Raw genomic sequence first — 20,353 nt, 5'->3', positions numbered from 1 at the left:
CACGGTGTACGATCCATTAGGTTCCTTTTAGCGAGGCAGTGGGCGATTAAAACCATTTCACATCGATTGTGAATTGAAACTTACTTTCAATTCTCCCTTTAGTGATTACACACGTTTAGGGCTTCCACAAACCATAAGTGACACCTAGCAGCATATCATGGTTACCCAAGCTAATCAGAAGAGGTGGAGAACCTATTCAGTTTAGGATTACAAATGCAATACGGTCTTTCTCTAATACAATACTCTTGACCACATTGTTTGGTTTGATAGTTTATTCATGTCTACTATCCAATGTGATTCGTGTGCTTATATGATTACCTTGAATGTGATTTGGAACGCCTTCCTAAATCTCATTCATACTTTGGCCAAAGATTCTTAATCATATCATAGAGTATTCTCCCTCAAACGGTTTGAAGGTTAGAGATCCCTTGTTGCGCATTCACTTGCCTCCATGGCTAAGTAGCTTAACCCCAACGATGCCGTGGACACCCGCGAATGGGGTGACATTGACATAATCAAAGATCAAGGACCTAACCACAAGACAAATGTTATGCCTCAGGTCAAAGGACTAATTTGCATTATCCCAACAATGAGTTCTCATGTGACATGAATATGAGAACTCTTCGTTGATCGTGTTCAGTGAACTCATTCTCTATTGAACACCTACGTACTTGTCTTGATGTCACACACACCAATGACTCGAGACTAGTCACTCTCCCTGAGAGAAGACACAGCACGTACTGATCTTAACGGACTGTCAATGCCCAATTGGCAATCCTATGATTAGGAACGTTTAGGATGTGTCTACGAAAGAATGGTCTCATGAATCTAACTTCTTTAGATTGCATTCTCCCAATCACATATTCCTTGGACTTATCGTTTAAGCATATAACATTTATATGAGACGGCTCAAACAATAATGTTTGCCCTTGATATTAAACTAGATTAGTTTAACATGTGAAATGTCCGTAAAGTATCATCATATGATTGGTTTTAGGGCACATTTCCAACACTAGTAACATGCTCAATGCTAATAAAACGCTCAACGACATGCCCATTCTTGTCCACATAACGCAATACAATAGCCATTTGTTCCTTCGTTGATACGTGACGAGATTCATCAATCAAAATAGAAAACAACGAAGTGCCAACGTCTTCAATAATAGCCTTGATCGTCTCAGTTGCACAAGCATTTACAATGTCTTTTTGAATATCTGGTGATGTCAATTTGTGATTCTCAGGAGCATTTTTCAAAGTAATGGCTTTCACATCCTCATTGTGGTCGGCAAGAAACTGTAGAAGCTCAAGAAAGTTTCCATGGTTGCTTGAATGTTTAGATTCATCATTACCACGAAATGCAAGCCCTTGTCTCAAAAGAAATCGACAACAATCGATTGATGCATTCAACCGAGCTCTATATTGAATTCGAGCTTCATCATGAGTTTTAGAGAAAAAAGACTGGATATATTGCTTTTGACTCTTTAAAGCTTCAAAATTACTCCACGCTTGATTGTGTGCACTATTGACGCCTCCAATATGAGTTAGAAGTCTTTCTTTCTTCTTCCAGTTAGAAAATCGTTCGCCAACAAAGAAATCACCACCTGCTTGTTCTCCATTGTTTGGTTTAAAAAGGTAGCAACACAGACAAAAGGCAGCATCTTTTTCTACACTACATTCCAACCAAGTAGGAAAATCATCAAACCAAGCAGGGTTGAATCGTCTTTGCGTGTCTCCATATTTCTTGTAAGGAAAATTATGGGTTTAGGTTGTTGAGGACCAGCTAGCACATACGCTTTTCGTACTTGATCTCGAATATTAGGATTGTAATCCAAAATTCGAATTCGCTTACCAAGATCTAATGGAAGATTTGATAAAATAAATTCTGCACTATCATGTCCCCGAGTATCATTATTTTTCTCAAAAACTAGGGATGGCGGCACTGATATTTTTTTGAAAAACCTCTCCATGATGTTTCAACATACAAAGTTAGTCATATACCAATAACATATAAGGTTCATACGTAATTTGTAGAATTTATAGAATAAAAATCTCAATAAAATTCTTAAACTCTTAATCCTAGAGTATACTATACTAATATGCCTAATAACTAATCCATTTCTTCTTCTTTTTTGGGTTTCGAAAGGGGATGATTATGATTCCATTTCTGAAAAATGGATTTGTTTTTAGACTGTTAAGCCGTAGAATTGAGTTTTCTTGGAGATGTTGACAATGTTATCCATATTAATATATATGCTTTCTTAACCAAAAAAAAAAATGCCTAATAACTAATCCATATCCAACCAAGGCAACAATTCAATTAACCAATACCAATAAGCATACAAATTATTCAACAAATAAACATTTAATTCAACTAATCATATGAATAAATGTATACCCATATTCATAGAATTCGTAATTTCATTCATCAATAATCATATAATTCATATCAATAATCAATAATCAATATGTCAATAACCATATTAGTGCATACCATTTCCATATGATTCAATATTTCTATACCAATTAAACAAAAATTCGTCTTAAATAATTAATTAGGGTTAGGAATTATAGATTTAGGAATTAAAAAATTTACCTAAATATATATATATATATGTCGGCTAGACTAGAGAGTGGCTGGTTGGAGTGGCTGGCTGCTGGCGTGGTTGGGAAGGGCAACTTTGCTCCTGTTCCGTTCCGTTTCAAGGTGTTGGTTGGGGGAAGACAGACAGAGCAGCACCAAGCTGCTCTTTGATTAGTGCTGCGCAAAGGGCAACGAAAACAAAGGGAGGGATGGAAATGGGAGTCTGGGACAGTGGGGACAAGCGGTCCCCCACTATAACATAACTTTTTTTTTTTAAACATATACGAAACGACGCCATTTCGTTTACATTTTTTTAATTTTTTTTACCAGGACCAAAATGACGTCGTTTTGGCCTAGTTTTGAAAAAAATAAATAAGATCAGGCTTCTGCAGAACCAGATCGGAAGAACCAAAAAATCGTAGTGGGGGCTTTGCTGCTGCAGAACCAGATGAGTTTAAGCAACATGCCAACATCAGAAAAATCTCAATGGGGGCATCCGCCCCCTAGGCCCATGGTAGCTCCGCCCTTGTTGGAAGCCCCTTTTCTCCAGATGAAGGGGCACAAAAATGTTACCGGTGGCAGTGGCATATTCATGAGCATCTGATCTAACTTCTCTTCTAGCTGAGGAGTAATGCCAACGTCACAAAATTTTGCAAAGTCTCTGTTCCCCTAATAAAATTAACGTACGTATTGTTATTAATAATAAACTCATAATAGTGAAAAAAATGCAATAGCTCGTAAACCAAAAAACATTTACACACCTGAATTTTATTTTCCCGCCATTCCTGAGATGCATCAATAGTTCTCTTAACAGAACTCCAAACCAAGACAGGTTTCCTCTCCTTTGAGTTTTTTCCATAATGTCCATTCAATTGTGCTCTGTTGAACTGTCTTCCAAGTTCTGCACTACAGTTTTTTTATCAAATTTGCATATCCATCTTTATGCAAGTGTTTACCAGGACGCCTTCCTGCCTCCACCTCTTTGATGCAACAGTCACAGAATACAGATGTTTTGAGAGCATTCCAAACTACCTTTCTCATATTGATCCATTTCCCATCTTGTCATTTTTTCGCTCAGTATTAAGGGTGCAATATTGCTTTAGGTAAACGAATTTGAAGTTTTATTTTTATTTTTTAATACAAGAGATATAATACTTTAACTAATCTAAACTGATTCGACTCAGGTACGTAGGATTGAGCATATTTTCTCACTGCAAGAATAAACTATGAATGAAGACTTAAAATGTACGCTGTTCATATTGTTGTACAATAATATGGAGCCCTACAACTAGTTCTCATCTTTTGTAAAAAATGGGAATCCCTCACCTAAGCAACCTGTGATTGACTTCTATTGTTGGCATCATCCTAAGTGAAACAAACTTGCACATTTCCACCACCGAATCAGACGTATGTTGCTAACACTTAAATTATTGGGTAAATCTCAATTTACTACCCTCAAGTTTCGTGGTTTTCAACATTTGGTATATGAAGTTTTTTTCATGCCACAGTCATACTAAAGTATTAATTTTGTAACAGTCTCATACATCCGTTAGTCTGATTGTTAAATTTCCCGTTAACTGATAACGTGGTGGCATGTGAATAATGATTGAGTGCCACGTGTTATTAAGTGGTCCATATGTTATTAATTATTTAACAATTAAAATTAATTTAAAAAAAAAAAACAAAAAAGTTCTCTCTCCATCCTTTCTCCCCAGAACCCTTCATCCTCCCTTCCCTTCTCCCTAGAACCCCTTCGTACATCGAGGCCGAAATCTCCAATTCCCCAATTTCTCAGCCCATCACCGCTAGAGTTTTGGCGGCGCTTCTGGCAAAGAGTGAGCTGAGCTCTGACTGAACAGAATTTCTCTTCTACAGATCCTTGTTTTTGTTACATTTCGATCTCCGCTGCATCTGCATCTCGTCTACAAACGGAGAGGAGGAGGTGGTTGGGAGAGATCGAATGGTGGTCGATGGAGAACTAGACAGACAAGACGGAGAAGACGAGGTGGAGAGGTTAACACGGATCGAGGAAACAGATTGTAAATTTGTAATGGCGAGTGGTTGATATACGGTCCTGGTAGTGGTGGAAGAACGCTGACGCCGGGGAGATCCTGCCATTGGAAGACGCAACACCTGAACCCGACAGGGAGATCCTGCCATTGGAAGCGGTGTTGAACCTTCTCGGCTCGACGAAGCGATCGGCTCGGCAAAGTGATTCGACCCAAAATTGGATCTGGTTTCGAGGCGATGCATCGTCAGAGAATCGATCTTGATCCAGCTGAAGCATTGGAGGTGGAGGTTCGGCGGAAATCTCAAGGTTTCCCGGGAATTAGTTTCCGGCGAACTGGGGACAGGGATTTGGTTGCTAGAAGTTATAAGGTTTACATATAATCTTGCCTGAAATAAATTGAAACAAAACAATGGAGCTGACTTTGGCAGGATATGGAAGTAATTGAAAAGGAATGATTGAAAAGATCGAGGTATTTGAGGTTGGGGAGGTCGGGTAAGGCGCTGGTGTAGAGGTTCTCGGCAACCACTAAAGAAGGAAGATAGGTTCCGGGGAGAAGATGAGAGATATTTAACTGTTCCCATTCTAAATTTTGAATTTTGAAATTTTTTTTTTGTTGAATTTTTAATTTTCACAGGGACCTCTTAATGACACGTGATGCAGAGTCATTATCCACATGGGTGCCATGTCATCAGTTAATGGAAGACTTAACAGTCAGACTAGCAGATATATGAGATTGTCCCAAAATTAACACGTTAGATATGACTCTAGGACGAAAAACAGGTCATATACCAAATGTTGAAAACTACGAAACTTAAGGGTAATAAACTAAGATTTACCCTAAATTATTTGTTAGTCCCCTAAAAGTTGCATGCAAAATCACTTGAGAAACATCTCAAATCTTGCAAAAGGCAAGTAATGCCAATCTCTATGTACCACTTTTGAAGGGTCGTGTTTGGGCGAAGATTTCTCTGGGGAAGGATCCTTAGACCTCAACAACTCTCCAAGGGATTTGCACTTTTGATGTGTAGTCAGGCTCTTGCTTGTTTATGTGCTACAAGAAAAGGGCAAAGTTAGTTTTGAAATGTGCCTTTATGGGGCCTTAGGTGTAGGTTTTGAGGCTCGCAATCAAAACTAACTAAGTGCTAGGAGTGCCACTACTATCTCAGTATAGCAGATGTAGAACAAGAGTGTTTTAAGTCGATTACTTGCGCCCCAAGTTACTCGGACTTCTTGTTATCAAAGAATTGTCGTAGATGGGTTAAGTCTACATTAAATTCTTTTTCTTGCCTTGTAAACAAGGACTTTTAGTTCATAGTCTTGTATGTTTGAATGAAAGGAGTCCAGATCCCCTTAAATCAATTGTTTGGTCCTAGATTGCTTTTAATGATAACATATCCATTAAACTAACCAGATCTAGATGCAAATGGAACTCTTAAAGTAGGAAAACAAGTGAATATGATTTGAATACATACTAGAGAGTGCATTAAGTAATAGATCTACAAATTTAGAAAACAAACAAAAAGCATCGGGCAAGATTTCACCTTGTCTGTCAAGGTTGAACCTATTGCAATCACTTCTCTTTGAATTAACAAGGGTGTAAACAAGTTTACGCAAGGGAATCGATACTACACCACTAAGGGAGATAGCAGAGCTTTAAACTAGACAAGAGATAGCTTGTTGCTAAAAATGACTGAATCTGGTTTGATTTCAGATTTTGGATGCAAATCTGGTTTGAGAGCAGAGTTTGTATGCTTGTTTGTTTGATTGGTTGAGCGTCCTTGTCTATGGGGCATCTTCCTCCTTTTATAGGCAAATAACCCCAACTGCTGTAATTTTGTTCTTGCCCGAAAGCATTTGGAGGGTAGTGAGTCATCGGCTTTTTACTTGGAATGCCACTATAAAGTTTTCTTTGGTTGGTAGTAGGTTAGTCTCCATCACTTGTCACTTCAATAGTAAGCACGTGGCTTGCATTTCGGCTGAGAAGGCTTCAATTTGCCTATGGGCTTGGTGCTGTGCTTCGGGTAAGTCCCTTTTTAGTTAGCATCCTTGGGCTTTCCTTCATCTAGGTCCAATGTTCAAATATTAACCCAAACAGGTCGACTGCTTTACAATAGGTGAGAAAAGAGGCAAGGTGTGCATAATGGGTTACTGGAGGGAGATCCTTGAGATTGGAGGGGCACAACGAGAGGAGTAAGTGAGTAAGCGACAATGTTTATGTGTTGAATGAGATATCACATCAAACATGAACTTGGATTTACTTTCTCTAAACAACATAAAAGAAGTTTGTAATTGGTAGGATTTTTACTACCTTCAAAAGTAGGGATAAAAATACTTAAAAATACTTACAAGAGAACAAGGTAGTTGTAATATAGATGGCTCAAATAAGGTCGTTTCCACATATGGATTGATTGAATAATTTGTATTTAAACTAATTCTTAATTAACTATTTAAATAAAGTTTAGAAAATATTGATTCTGGATTTTAAAATAACAAAAACGAATTTTAATAAAAAATAATTAAAGAAACCAATTTGAAGGGGAACAATCTTAATAATGATAAAAGGACAATAGGGTTTATCCGTCACCTTAACAATCCTATGTGGTTTTTCCAATTACTTTTGAATTACACATGCAACTTTGAAGGTTAGGTTTTCATGATGCATATTCTACTTGTGGCATTCAAACTAGAACATATATCAAATATGCAATCCGTCTATGGCATTCAAATCAAATAAAAACATGCATGACTCATTATGCTTTGTGAAAGCCCTTTGAAAAACCAGGAAACTACTAAAACGTGACATTCGCCCTAGGTGACTTACAATTACTAACCACAAGAAGCATTCCTTACTTTCAGGGTAACATTCCAACAAAAATTGCATCCGATTACTTATCTAAATATCCTAATGGTTGCGAATCATTAAGACACAAAGGCAGTTTAAACACAGTGATTAGTAATTCAAAATATGCATATATAATATCATAAGTAATCAAATAAAGACTACATATTCATGCTAAGGCTCAAGGCATTGCCCTAGCCAACGGAAATTAGTTACTAACAACCATAAAATAAAAGGAATTTTATTGAAACAGAAAAAGGATAGAAAACACATTGAAATACAAATTGTCAATGCCTAGCAAGTTCTCCAAATTTATGTGTTCTATCCCCACAACTCTAATGGCTAAATAGCCTTATTTATACTAATGCAAAATAAAACCCTATCTAGAAAAGGTCTTGAAATAAAACTAGGAAACATAATGCAATAATAAACTAGCTAATAAAAGGTTTCCTATTTGAACTGAAATTTGGACTTCTCATAAAATCAGACTTTTGACGGACCAAATCAACTCCGATTTGGTCCCAAAAGGTCTTTTTTGAAAGCTTAAGTTAGTCGTTCCTGACAAATCCTCATAATGAATCTTCCTCAAAATATACCATCTTGACCTCCAAAATACCCAAAACATCCAGAAATGTCAATTTGGAAAATATGCGCGCTGGGCGTCTTTTCTCCGCCACGTTCAAATGTCTTGGTAGAAAAATCTAAACTTTTGATACAATCATCTTGAAAGACTTAGGAACATCCTCCAATTGGAATCACTCCAAAATTTGTCTGTTTGATCACTTTTTTGCTTAAGAAGAAGTCGCATGCCCTACATTGAAAATACATAACAAAGTATCAAAATTCTAGCAATAAACTATAACTAAGAATAGGGTAAAATTTATGGTATAATATCGACTCATTAGTAGTACAAAAAATTACTTACAAACTTGCTTTACAGGGCTTGTTCCGTATTAGCTCCATAACCCTTGCACCATTCAAAGAAACTAAGCCATACAACGACATTTAGTGGGAAAGTCATGTTGGAAATCACCTTCTCTACTTCCTTACATGTCCACTTTAAGCCAGTATGTCCACCAAACAATGGTAATGATCAATTTCTGGTTCAATCCCATGATCCATTTTCATTTGCCCAAATAATTTGATCCCATCTGTCACCAAACCGCCATGCCTACAAGTTGTAAGCATAGTGCTAAAAGTTACTACATCTGGCTTCAAGCCGAACATAATCATTCTCTAAATTGTTTTATTGCCTCAAGAGCATAACTGTTAAGTCCAAGTGCAGAAATCAAAGTTGTCCATATGAAAAGATTTTTGTCTTCCATTTCTTCAAAGATCTTCACTGAGCTGCCGATGCTACCACATTTCCCATACATGTCAATTAACATGTTGCATACAAATGTGTCTTTACATTTGAAATAGTCTTAATGATATAACCGTGAAGAGAACTGCCTAAAGAAAAGTTGCACAGTTTAGCACAGACGCTTAGAAGGCTAACAAACATAAAATTGTCTGGTAAGACTTGGTAACACTGCTTCCGTTTGCAAAGCTCAAATGCCCATTTGTAATAGTCATTGTGAGCATAAACTCCTATCACAAAGTTCCAGGATACAAGGTCAAATTTTTCAAGAACCGTAGGTAATTTTGGAGTTTCATCACATTTCTTGGTTCCATTACAAGTTCCAGAAATGACATAACAAGGAACAGCGCAAGCGGACCATCAGAAGCTGTGAGAAAGACCAGCAGATGAGATATGTATTAAGGATAAAGAAGGTCCACTAGATTAAATCTTAGCTTAGCTATTAAGATAAGGTTGTTAGGAAATGGAGTTAGTTGACTGCCAATATTGTAATGTATTTATACATGTGTGTACTCATTCATTCATATATGAAAATACACAACTTTAATTACTTTCTCTCTCTATTTTCCTCTCTCTCTCTCTCTCTCTCTACAATTTTCCTCTCTCTCTCTCTCTCTTTCTCTCTACAATTTTCCTCTCTCTCTCTCTCTCTCTCTCTATCTTCAATTTCCCTCAGAATCCTTCGCTTCCACCGACCTAAAATTTTCTCACCTTTTCTTTCTTCCCAAACAGGTCCTAGCTCCCTCACATTCTTCGATCTCTTCTCTAATTTCAACAATTTGTTATACACTTCTCCTGGATTCCTATAGCGACTGCTATGAATTCTGTAAATTCTTCTCAAGCTGCTTTCTCTGATTCTCCTGGCGATGTCCCTCATCCATCAATCACCTCTATTACTTCGATCACGGTTTAGAATATCACATGCATAGTACTGACAAAACTCAATCTTCAGAATTACATCACTTGGCGTAGTTTGTTCATCCTTGTTCTGAAAAGATTCAAGCTTTTAGGGCTTGTTAATGGCACTGATCTTTGTCCACCTTAGCTTGTGTGCGATTCGTCTGGATCTCGAGTTCATAATCTAGCTTTTGACCTTTGGTGTAAAAAAGATCAAATCTTGATGATTTGGATTAACTCAACACTTTCTGAAGATCTCATTCCTTTCACGATTGGTATGGATGATTCCAGATCTCTTTAGCAATCGCTTGAACGTCGTTTTGTTGGTGCTTATCGCACTCATGTTCATAGCTTATGTTCGAAGATCCAAACTATCCAAAAAGGAGATTCCTCTATGTCTGATTATCTCAACTATCTCAAAGAAATTTCTGATAAGCTAGCTGCTGTTGGTGAACCAATCTTCGAGTCTGATCTGGTTACCTACATTCTTTCTAGTTTTTCTGATGACTATGAGTATTTCATTGACTCGATTAAAACACGGACTGAATCAGTGAATACTGATGAACTGGATGGAATGCTTCTCAGTAAGGAAATTTCTCTTCAAAAACGCAAAACACGAGCTTCTTTATCCACTGCTCCCTTTCATGCCATTGTTGCTCAACAAGGTTCTCCTGGATCTAATTCTTACAGAGGTAATTCTCGTGGTAGATTTCAGAATCAGAATCGCAATTTTTGTGCCAATCAGAATCGTAACAACAACACCTCAGGGAGTATTCTTAGACCTGGAGCTGGTTTCTCTAAATCTTATTTCTTTGGTGCAAACAACAACAACTACAACTTGGACAATCTGGTGTTAACAACACTAATTACAGTGGTCCTATGGGCATGACTGTTTGGCCGAAATCTTCAATGTCAATTTTGCCTTCAATTTGGCCATGAAGCTCTCACCTACAATAGGCTCTCTCAAATTGCTTATCAGCAGTCTCACAGTGGTCCTATGGGCTTGAAAGCTGCCACTTCTCCTCCTCCAAGTTATTGGCTTGCTGACAGTGGTGCCTTTCATCATGTCATTCCAAATCCAGCCTTTCTAAACTTTGCCATTCCTTACATTGGCAGTGAGCAACTCTTTTTTGGAGATGGTAAGGGTATGTGCAGCTCACACAGTGGCTCCACTTTACTTAGTACAACCAATGCTATTTTTAAACTCAATGATGTGTTGCTAGTTCCTCAAGCATCTCATAACATGTTGTCAATTTACAAATTTGTGAATGATAATTGGTGTTCTCTGACCTTCGATCCATATGGATTTTATATCAATGACATAAGCATTGGGATGATGCTTTTCCAAGGCCTATGTGAAGGTGGATTATACCCCTTCCACTGAAAGGCCTCCAATGGCATTTCTGGGATTGCTATATCTCCTCAAGCTTTGATGATTGCTAAAGTTGATGTTCACACATGGCATAAAAGACTAGGACATCCCTCTAGTCCTGCTTTACATATTGTTGTCAATAAGAATCAATTGCTTGTTATTGGTTATGTTAATAAACTATCCATATGTTCTGATTACCAATTGGGGAAGGCCTCTAGACTTCCATTTTCATCTTTCCCTTGTACTTCCACTAGGCCATTTCATTTACTACATGCTGATGTATGGGGTTCTTCTCCCACTTCTTCATGTACTGGACATAGATTCTACCTTATTCTAGTAGATGACTACACGAAATACAGTTGGCTTTATCCTATGGTCTATAAATCTGATGTACATTATGTGTTCAAGATTTTTGTTTCTAAAGTCCATATTTTCTTTGAATGCAAGATTCAATGTCTCAGATCTGATTGAGGGGGTGAGTTTTTAAGTAAACAGTTTCAAATTTTCTTTAATGATCAAGGTATTACTCATCAATTGAGTTGTCCTCATACCCCTGAGCAGAATAGGTGTGCAGAGAGGAAGCATAGACATGTTGAAATGGGTAGAAACTTACTTTCTCAAAGTGGTTTACCTTCTAAATTTTGGATAGAGGCTTTTCAAACTTCAAGAATTAACCCTTCTTGACGTGCTGCATGTCCTCGATATAAGGAAGAATCTTGTTTCTGGTCCTATCCTTAGTAATTAGGGATTCAAACTAGTTTTTGAAAAACAAGTGTGGGGGAAGAATGTTTTAAAGAGTGTGTTTTGAGTGCCAAAGACAAGGGCATGGCATAAAACAAAAACAAAGAAAAAAATATATATTAATTTAATTCGAATTTAACTTTTTATTAGTTTTTATAATTATTTTGTGACCTTGGAATTAATCCCAGATGGCAGATACTTCTCCCATGGTCGATTCCCTTATGTGTTGAGAAAGATGACACCAACAGATTGTCCATTCTGTGTTGGCAAAAATAAATTAAAATAATTGGACCCATGATTACCACCACATAATTCAGTTATTAGTCCTTGGGAATTACTCTTCAAAGCTACTCCTAGATATCATACTCTGAAGGCTTTTGGATGTGCTTGTTATCCCTGGTTACAACCTTATTCCTCCAACAAACTCGATGTTAAAAGCAAGCAATGTGTATTCTTCGGTTTCAGTCTTAATCACAGTGGTTATAGGTGTCTTAATCCTATAACTAACAAGGTTTATATTTCAAGACATGTGACTTTGGATGAGCAGCTCTTCCCATTTAAGACTAGTTTCTTTTCAATTTCTCAGTCCTCTACATCACCTTCATCCACAAGTTCTTCTTCTACAAGTGCTCCAGTTACTCTTACTCTTCCAGTTACTTCCTCATCCGGTGTTCCATCTACCTTACCAACAAATATTTCAACTACTCAATCAACAAGTTTCTCATTTGAAACCTCTGATCAACAACAAGTCTTTATTAATCCAGAGGTTTCTCCCTCTATCTCTGATCATGAGCAAGATTCTATTCCTGTTAATGCTCATCCAATGATCACAAGAGCAAAAACAGGAATTCACAAACCTAAGGTTTTCATTGCCACCAAACATCAACTTTAAAATGATGTTGACCTCTCACAAGACTTCCTCCTACTCCAACTACATTTTTACAAGCCTCTAAGAATCCCAAATGGATGGCAACAATGAAGGATGAATTTCAAGCTCTACAAGCTACAAAGACTTGGGATCTTGTTCCTTTCAATTCAAGGTATAACTTAGTTGGTTGTAAGTGGTGTTTAAGATCAAGCACAAACCTGATGGTTCCATTGAAAGGTTTAAGCCACGGCTAGTAGCTAAGGGATTCCATCAACAAAAAGGCATTGACTTTTCTGAGACATTTAGCCTGGTTGCCAAACCTACTACAATACGCATTCTATTATCCATAGTTGTCACTTATGACTAGTTCATTCATCAACTTGATGTGAGCAATGCATTCCTACATGGTACATTGAAAAAAGCAGTCTATATGGTTCAACCCCCTAGCTTTGTGGATTCTACTAGGCCAACTCATGTATGTCAACTTAAAAGGTCTCTTTATGGTCTTAAACAGGCACTTAGGGCCTGGAATGATGCTTTCTATTCTGTCATTTTATCATTGGGTTTCTCTCCATCTCTCTCGGACACTAGCCTGTTCATCAAGAGAGATTCATCAATTACTTTCTTCTTCGTGTATGTTGATGACATCATAATAACTGGCAGCTATATTTCAGTTTGTCAATCCTTTATTTCTCAATTGCAGATTATGTTCCCTGTCAAAGACTTAGGTGACATTCACTACTTTTTGGGCATTGAAGTTCATAGATCTACCAAGGGATTATTTCTAAACCAATCTAAATATGCATTGGATCTTCTTTCCAAAACTGATATGGTTGGTGTTAAACCATGTTCTACACCTGTTAGTTTTGCAAAGCTCGATCACTCAGACACATTACTCTCTGATCCTACCTTCTACAGATCCACTGTAGGTGCACTCCAATATTTGACATGGACAAGACCTGATTTAGCATTTGCTGTTAATCAAGTACGTCAATACATGCATGCTCCCCAGACAATTCATTTACAAACAGTTAAACAGATTCTTCAATCCTTAAAGGGTACAATTGATTCAGGATTATGGTTTACTAAGGGATCTTAGTACCTAATAGCTTGGACTGATGCAGATTGGGCAGGGTGCCCTATTGACAGAAGGTCCACCAATGGATATTGTGTTTTTCTTGGTCCAAATCTTATATCTTGGAGTGCAAAGAAACAAAACACAGTTGCAAGGTCATATACAGAGGCAAAATATAGATACCTTGCAAACACATCTGCTGAACTTACTTGGGTGTGCAAAATTCTACAAGATATCTCTTTTCCTTTGCTGAAAACTCCTGCTATCTTCTGTGACAATAAGAGTGCTATTGTCTTGGCATTCAATCCAATTTTTCATGCTAGAACTAAACACGTAGAGATTGACTATCCCTACATCCGAGAAAAGGTTCTCTCTGGGCATGTCACTATCCATCAAGTTGCTTCTTTCCATCAAATTGAAGATATCTTCACCAAATCCTTGTCTGCTGATAGGTTTGTGGATTGGACTTCCAAGCTTACAGTTAGATCACCTACCTTTAGTTTGAGGGGGTGTGTTAAGGATAAAGAAGGTCCACCAGATTAAATCTTAGCTTAGCTATTAAGATAAGGTTGTTAAGAAATGGAGTTAGTTGACTGCCAATATTGTAATGTATTTATACATGTGTGTACTCATTCATTCATATATGAAAATACACAACTTTAATTACTTTCTCTCTCTACAATTTTCCTCTCCCTCTCTATCTTCAATTTCCCTCAGAATCATGAGTTTCTACAATATGAGACCAGTCTTGGCATATGAGGTTCTAATAGTGCCCAAGACATACTTGTTTTCCTGAAATCCGATTCTTATAATTAAGCAATGAAGTTGTTGTGGTTCTAATGCCAATAACGACTAAGAACAGCTGAAAATGTGAACTCACTTGGTAGGTAACCCAAATGAAGCATTTCTTGCAGTAACAATATAGAAGCAGGCGAATAGATATTAGAGTATCCCCAAATCAAAGCATTCCAGGAAACCACATTTTTCGCATATATCTCATTAAAACAGCGATGGGCATTGTTTAAGTTACTACAGTTAACATAAAAGTCAATCAGTGCACTACCTACAAAAACATTAGATTCAAAAGCATTATGGATGATCTTAGCATGAAAAGACTCGCCATAGCACGGCAGCTCCAAATGGTTACAATAGTTTATAAGGCTGACAAATGTGATCTCACTAGGCAATACTGCATCCATGGACATTTTGGAGAAGAATTTGAGTGCTTTCCAAGATCTCTCAGTTTTTGCTACTGCACCAATGAAAGTATACCATGATACAACATCCTGAATAGTAGCCTCATCCAAAACTTTCTCAGCCGAGCATATGTCAGTGCATTTCACGTACATACTCATAATAGAATTCACCACAAGAATTTCACACTTAAAACCATTCTTTATGACTAAAGAACGCAGTTGTTCCCCAATCCCAAGTCCTGTTGGCATGAAAATGCCGAAAAAAACACCCACAAAAGAACCTACAGACAAAGTATAATTCTTTCTCGCAAGTTCTCGAACTAACACCACACTATAATCAGCAAACCCATGATTCCCAAGCACAGATATCACTGAATTCCATGTGACCAAGCTCTTACAAGGTATATCTTCAAATGCCCTAACCGCTTCCTTTAACAACCCATGCCTTCCGTAAAAACCCAACAACGAAGTCCCCACAAAAGCATCGACATCAAACAGACCATTCCTTATTACCAAAGAATGCAACTGAACCGCATGATAAACATCCAATGACCCACATGTCAACAACCCACCAAACACATACTGAGTTAGCTCAAACCCATAACACCTCATCTCAGAAAACATTCCCCCCAAGCTTCCCCTACGTACCCGCATCTACTGTAAGCACTAATTATGATATTATATGACACAGTGTTTCTATCAGGCAGTTTGTCAAACCATTGACGTGCAACTGACAATTCTCCGAGTGACAAATACCGGGACATGATGTTGTTGCAAACAAAAATGGGTTGGGTCAGAGATGGACCCATTGTGATGCTGAGAGCTTGGAGTGATTTTGTTGCGCTAAGGGACTGAACCCTTGAGCATGCTCGCAGTAGTTGCAGAAGACGTTTGTGTCGTTGCACTTACGAAATCTTCATGCGTGCTTATGCAGTTGGAAGCAACCAGCGACAGAGCCAGGAGTCCAAAATGCGGTGGGTTGAATTGTACCTTCAGACACAAAATTTCTTTCACACTCCCCAAATTTCTAAATTCAGTCACATAGACAGAAATGAACCGAGAAAAACAAAGTATAGTTACTTACACAACACAATCTGAACCAAAATCTGACTATAATCAAGGATTTAAATTTCAGTTTTGGTAGATATTTTGGTAGCCCTTTTGTAGAAAAATATCGAAAGATATATCGTCTTTGTGGAAATATCGGTAAAAACAAAATAATAGAAAGTAGCAATAAAAGCATACAAATCATCTTTGAAACTTACAAACCCTAAAACTAACAAATAATGCACCCAGTTAACATATAAAATTTGTAACATAGTTGACTCACAATAATTTTGCTTCTCTCTCTCTCTCTCTCTCTCTCTCTCTCAAAAGATTGGACCATGCCTCCATAGAAGGAAAGGCCAACCGAAATTCCACTTGAGTTCACGACAATACACCAAAATACCACTGAAACTTCAACAGAAATTTCCACAAATTCTCCTGATTTTGGGAGACATTAAAAGAAAACACAAATATTTTACCGATATCGCCGAAAACACAAATATATTCCAATGACATTCGGAGAAGTTCAAGAAAGATGTCTTAACCCCTATCAATTATCGGAACCCTGATTTTACCGATATATCAACCGAAATATCGGGACTGTTGGCAATTTTTAAATCCTCGACTATAATAAGCCTCTAGGCGTGTTTACCAAACCGGATTTGAAATGAAAGAATCGGAATTGCATTGTTTCCAAGTCATTTCGTTGTTTACTAAAATTTTAGGATAAAAAACATACCCATATAAAATCCGGAATCACACTCCAGAAATTCTCAGATTTGGATTCCTAGGAGGGACTTGGTATTTGGATTCCTAGAGAAACTCTTCATCCGGATTCCAACTTTTATACCGAAACAACCCTCATGATTTTTGGCTAATCGGAAGTATCCCAACAACTTCACCTTTCCAACCCATCAGACAGTCCTGCAATTTCATATTTTTCAACTAATCAAAACAATTATGAGAATCAAGTTTCTAACAAAACCCAAAATGAGAGAGAGATATGGGCCCCTACGCACCCTTCTGTTTTGAGAACCCAAGAGGACGGAGAACTTTTTTTTTTATCCCTGAGGACGAAGACCTTCATGTTCTGAGAACCAAGGGGGGCTCTAACCTCTTTTCTTCTTACTACTTATTGCAATTTATTTTTCTCTTTAATAAATTACTTTTATGAAATGTTTTTTTTATCTTAAAATCAAGTAGAGATAGATCTGCTTCTACAGGGTAACAAAATGTAAAAATATTTGTTAAATGTTTGCCCTTTGATCTTAACTCCTAACTAAAATGTTATTGAAAATAAATATAGGATAAAATTGTCAGGTTTTTGGCTCGTCAAATATGTCCTAGTTGGTTGAGGATTGTTTTAGGAAACCTAGAGGTATACCGATTCTTGTCCTAGAGGGATTAGGAAAGAATTTCAGTTTCCTTATTCAATTTAGGTTTGGATTTCTAGAAGTCTATTTGGATTTGGATAGTGTAATTTCCTAGTCCACTTAGAAATAGGAATTCAATCAGCCTTGGGACATGTAAGCCAACCCTATATCTATAAATAGGGTGCGGCAAGGCTATTTTTATAGAGAGAATGAAAACAATCAAACAGTCAAGAGTTTTGAGATTAGTTCTAGGGTTGGCAAAAGTTCTGTAATCTCTATTATTAATCAAAGGAGCGGTGATTTCTCTACCTAGAGAAATCACAACTGGACGTAGGCAAAAGCTCTGCCTAACTAGTATAATTCTTGTGTTTTTCTAAGTTTTCTAATATTTGCTAGTTTAGTCTATTGCCGTTGGTTACATTAAAGAACAAGGTCTAGTGTGCGGGTTTTTTCAACAAAAATAAAACAAAAAATAATAAGGGCATTTCAGTAATCTTATTGATTTATATTCTGATTCATCTGAATTAGTAAATAACTTATATGAACTAAAGTTCATTCATATTCCGATTCCAGAACATTTCAATAAACAGTTTCAACAGTAATTTGATTATGATTCCTCCTAATTCCAACGCCTCCTCAATCATTCTCTCATCAATCCAATTCCTTCTATTTTGATTACGGTTAAGAAAACAAGTTAAGTGTGATATATTCAATTATCTGATTCTAAATCCTCCTAATTCCAACACCTCCTCAATTCAATCTCTCCTCAATCCAATTCCTTCTATTTTGATTACGGTTAAGAAAACAAGTCAAGTGTGATATATTCAATTATCCAGATATTTGCACTGCAGTTCTTACTTGGGCAACATCCTGAACTAATTTGCAAACTTTAGTAGCATAACAATGAATTTGTCATTTTACATCAGTTACTGAGACAACATTTGCCAATGAATTTTTTGTTAAGTGGAATTTTACTTGTAAGTAGAAGCACTACTAGAATTTTGGCTAGAGGACACCATTTTCATTGGTGTCTATTATAAAGATTGGCCACTGACATTGGTGGCAAACCTCAATTGCCACCATGCAGCCACCAAATTGGAGTGGGTGTCCTACATAGACATCTTTATTGTAACAATAGCTACCCTTAATACATTGGTGGCATCTGAAAACAGTGCCACCCTAAATCATTGGTGTCAAAGTTGCAAATTGTGTTTTTTTTTAAAAAAAGGATGCCTCGTATGTTACAGGCACCCGGATTGCAATTTCATATTTCTTTTTTTTTTTTTGGTGAGAAATCAAATTGTAATATCATTGATATAAGAATACAACCACAAAGTTGCATAACTGATCATTTATACAATTTTGCACAAATGTTGGTAAAGATGAGTGGTAACAAATAGACTGGAAATTTATAATCAATAAAGGTCTAAATGACAAAAGCTTCCCTTACCGAAATCACAATTCTGTTACAAGATTAAGTTAATTCAGACTTACATTTGCACGACTTTAACTTATCCAAAGTGCTCGCTTTGCAAATCCTTGTAAAATCTTTGCTCCACGCTATTAGTGATCTGCGGGGAGAAAATGGAAACACGTGAGATGGAACATAGAAAGAATTTCTTTTATAAGCATGCACTTAAAGCAAAAGTATAGAATTGGACATGAACATGATTTTTCCTATTACAACTAATTTCAAAACAGAAATTGTCCTCATATTTTCTTTTATAAGTAAGCTAAATCAATTTCTAGGTGATTACGTGCCCTTAGAAAAAAGAAAGAGATAGACATGCATCGACTCTTACATTGTAGATCATATTATATTTGTGAAAAGGAAGAGAGACCTCACGGATTGCAGTGCCGAGAAAATCACCTTTGTCATCATCCAACATTCCAGCAGTCAATTTCAATATGATTTAAATTAATTATTTTTTTCTGTTGGGAGTAGCCTCTCCATAAAATGGGGATAAGGCTAGCCGACATTCACCTCTCCCAGACCCTGCGTAAAGCGGGAGCCTTGTGCACTGGGTACGACCTTTTATTTGTTTCTGTTGGTTTACTGGGAGGAGGGTGTTGCTAGATGTTCTTGTAGAATGCTAAAAAAATTATAATAACAGAAAAACCGTATATTAAAAAAAAAAAACATAACTAGAGGTTAAGTTTTTTATTTTGGGATTAAAAGATGATTCTATACAGATTATATTATAGCTTGGCAAGAAATTCAAAAATTATAAGAGTCGCAGATTTGCATATAAAAACCACATAAACTGCATTAATATTTCAAGATAAACCAAAGCCTCCACCAGAGAAACAATAAAAAAGTTCAGATCTAAGATCTAAACATTATGCCACATCTATGGCTGCAAGGTATAATTCAACAAGAAGAGTCATTAGAGTAGGCTTCTAGTTTTCTTTACCTCTTCAGGCATAAGTTACAAAATAATGCTACATTTTATTTTGGGAGCACTCGAGAAAAAAGTTGTAATGCTTTCCTTGCAATTTTCTATACTATCTGCCTCATATTGTATTTTTCACTTTATTAAATTTGTTGCTTCTTATCCTAAAAGAAGATCACCATGAGCCAAAGACCATGTTCCAAAAAAAAATCCAATCCCTTGCGTCATCAATTAACTTCATGCACCAAGAATGAAATGAGTACCTGCTTAAGTCTTGCCTGAGTCCTCTCGGCCTGCAATAAAAAGATATTGTTACAAAATGGAATATGAAATAAATAAGGCAACAAAGGAGAGCAAGTACAACATAGACACCTCCCTGTTTGGTGGCATGTTTAGATGTTTACTATAGTTAGTCAGTTATTTTGAGTTTGGAAATCTATTTGGCCTGGCTGGTTAGGCCTCTAGCTCTGTTTGTTGTACTTTGGGGACTGCTTTGTAGTCTGTTATTAATAAATTTCATTCTTTCAGAAGAAAAACAGGTAAAATGCAAACATAGAATTACAAGGTCTAAACATCAACTTGAAAAACCAAAATATCAAA

General features: G+C 36.9%; 1 pseudogene; it reads right to left on the bottom strand.

Moving 5' to 3' along the window:
- Positions 1–8,365: 8,365 nt before the first annotated feature.
- LOC126606577 (pentatricopeptide repeat-containing protein At3g58590-like) lies at positions 8,366–20,010 on the bottom strand (annotated as a pseudogene).
- Between the last annotated feature and the right edge of the window lie 343 nt (positions 20,011–20,353).

Source organism: Malus sylvestris, chromosome 16, assembly GCF_916048215.2.
Source record: "Malus sylvestris chromosome 16, drMalSylv7.2, whole genome shotgun sequence".
NCBI lineage: Eukaryota > Viridiplantae > Streptophyta > Magnoliopsida > Rosales > Rosaceae > Malus > Malus sylvestris.
The sequence above is the reverse complement of the archived record's forward strand: the minus strand, read 5'-3'. Positions and strand labels throughout refer to the sequence as shown.